This window comes from Austrofundulus limnaeus, unplaced genomic scaffold (assembly GCF_001266775.1).
Source record: "Austrofundulus limnaeus strain Quisiro unplaced genomic scaffold, Austrofundulus_limnaeus-1.0 Scaffold210, whole genome shotgun sequence".
Taxonomy (NCBI): Eukaryota; Metazoa; Chordata; class Actinopteri; order Cyprinodontiformes; family Rivulidae; genus Austrofundulus; species Austrofundulus limnaeus.
In genome coordinates, this window is record NW_013952612.1 from 631,529 (window position 1) to 634,752 (window position 3,224).

The following is a 3,224-nucleotide window of genomic DNA, read 5'->3' on the forward strand; positions in this document are numbered from 1 at the left end:
CTTTATATGTTTCAAATATTTTTTTTATAATTTCAGTTTATTAATCATGGGTGTTTGTACCTTTTATAACCCTAAAACCCAGTGCAGGTGCATTTTAACTAACAGGACATGAAATGACTCAAAGCCAGACTCTGGTCAGTGAGTTGACCCGGCTGCAGACCTGAAGGATTAACACGAGTTCAGTTTGGCTCAGACGGGTTCTGCTGCTGCAGAGTCGACCCACTTTAATAAAAAATGTTTAAAGTTTCAAATCATACCTCCAACCATCAGGTCTGATTTATGTTTTTCCATTTATTAATGATCATAAATATCTTATCTGTTGTAGATGACTTTTTGAACATCAGTTTGGAGTTTAATTACACAGATTGAATCACGTGAACTTAATTTTAAAGGTTTTTTATTCAGCTGGATTACAACAGAATTCATCTCTTCTGGTTTATTTACTGAACTTAAAGTTTTATTTTTATTATACCTGAACCTTTACAGGTGTTTGACCTGAGCTCAGAGGGTCAAAGAGTTCAACAGACATCAAACCTGAGCTACATGTTAATCTGACTGTTTACTAAACTGAATAATGAACTCCACCTGTGCATATATTTACTTCTGAAATAAACATTATCTAGAAAAAGGTTTAACCACATTTCACAAAAACTCCAAAAGTACAACAAAACAAATCAAGAGTTATATTTAATTTTTGGTTGTTAAAAGGTCACTAAATGCATTTATCCATTTGTTTATCTGACCAGATGCAAATAGAGGATTTATATTTRATCCTTTTAGTAAACTCATTTTCTTTGTACAAACAAAAATATTGTGCAGAATATTCCAGAGAATGAACAATAGAGCAAACAAATCAGCCCTGACTAAATCTCTGCATCAAATTCTACCTGATCCTGTAGGTCAGAGCAGCAGAGATTATAATCCTCATACAATCACGAGTTTCCACAGATTATAAGGAAGAAGACGAGACCCTCTGCCAAAAAATGAGATTTTACAGCTTCTTAATCCTTAAAGTAACGTCTGACAAACATCTGCCAACACGTCCAGCACACAAACACTGACCTGTCAGCCCTGGAACTCAGGAAAATAAATAAAATTAAATCTAAATTAATAAATAAATAAGCAAACACTGGCCTGTCAGCCCTACTACTCTACAGGAGAAATGATGAAAGCTAAGGATGCTACAGCTGCTGAAATTTACAAACGAGGATGAAATGAGCTGTTAAATCTAAAGGAACACTAGCACAAATCTAAAAGTAGCAAAGACTAAAGAGTCAAAGTAGCAAACGGTTGACTGCATACTAAAGTAGCAAAAAGCTAAATGTAATGGTAGCTAAATGTAGAAAAAGGCTGATTTAAAGCAGTAAAACTTAAACCAAAAGACTAGCTAAAAGGCAAAATTTACAAAAAGCAAGCTAAAAGCTACAGGTAGCAAATGGCTGAATCTGCTCAGGTAGAAAAAAGCTAAATGCATTAAAATGTTATATAAAAGTAGCAAGTAGTCAAACTTAAAGTTAATATGTAGCTAAACGTAGTATAACACCTTTGCTAAAGTAGCAAACGCTAAATGTATTAAAGAGTTAAAAGTAGCAAAAAGCTATTAAAGGTAGTAAATTTAAATGTATCAAAAGATTAAATAAGGCTGACAAAATGCTAAAGTAGCAGAAATCTAAAAAAAAAATCAAGCTAAAAGTTGTGAACAACTAGAAAAAATGCTACAAAAGCTATAGCCAAGAACTTAATGTATCAAAAGGRCAGCCGAAGGCTAAAAGTGTAGAGATCTTGATGCATGTTTATGGGAAATTTCTGTTGAATAAAGCTAAATATGTAAAAAAAAAATGTAAAAGTAAAAAAAAGCAGAAGTTCATCTCCTGAACGAGCCAAACGTTTTGATATGAGACAAAAAATGGAAGCAACTCTGAGGACGTATATAACAAAACAACAATAAAATGCTAAAATGAGAACAAGCACTTTTTAAAGTTCTTCAGCAGATCCTCCCAGACTCAGCAGGTCTTAAATTTAAACCTGGCCTTCATCAGATCGTATTAGGAGATATTTACAGCCTTTTTTTTATAATCATCAAAAATAAACTCTAAAAATAAATCAGCCCATAAATCACTTTTTAATGTCAGCAGTTTTGTCAGTAAAGTGGAGAAGATGACCTAAATACAGGAGGCAGAGAGATGGCTTTAAAATGTAGAAATGAGCTTAAATGATGGGAAACAAGCAGGCAGCTAACAGGCAACAGAAACAAAGAGGATTAACAAACAGAATCAAATCTATGAAAGAGAGATGAACTAAAAGCAAATAATCCACTTCAGTTGGCTCAGAGGAAAATAATAAATCTTATAAACAGAAAACAAACTGATGCTCTGAAAGCCGTGCAGAGAAAAATAAATGATTAAAAATATTTTAGACCTGCTGGTCATGTGATTTGATTTTTATGGTCCTATTTAGCTGTTTATACTATCATTTTAAGTGATTTACCTGCATTAAAATTGTAGTCAGGTTRTGTTACAAAGTCATAAAACTGTTGTCTCGGCAGCTTAATAAACTCTGACTATAAAAAGATAATGTTGCTCATCAGTTTATAGACATAGCCTTTAAAAGCTCAAACTGAGTTGTGGCTTGTAGTGTTTCATCTGTTCAAATGAGCTCAAACTTAAATGTGAACATGTGAAGAGTTAAAGATCAGAATGAGTCAGAAACAGAACAATAACAACGTGTCTGAGCTTTACCTGTCAGCAGGCTGTTGGTGGAGGCAGGTGAACGACTGCAGGAGGAGGAGGAGGAGGAGGAGGAGGAGGATGCAGACATGTTTCCATGAAGCAGCCATCACTGAGACGACCACAGCGTGCAGCCACTAAATACTCCCATTTCATCCCTAATCTACTTAAATCATCCCACTGCCTGTAAGCTGCTGTGATGGACGGAGGAATCGGCCAATCTGGACAGATTAGGGATAAAACAGGTAGAAAGAGCCCCGCCCACCAATTTAACACAGTTTTTAATAGAGGAAAACTGTTCATTTTACAAAACAGGTGAGTTACAGCAGGTGTGCAGTTTGTCGAATACAGAGCACTTGTGAGCTGTGGCAGGACGTGTTTGTAAATTTGAAACCGTCTAGATCAGTTGTTCCCAAACTTTTTATCTTCTGACCCACAAAATATCCATGGCAAAAACTTGTGACCCCAAATATTACTGGTCTGAGTACACGAACTTCG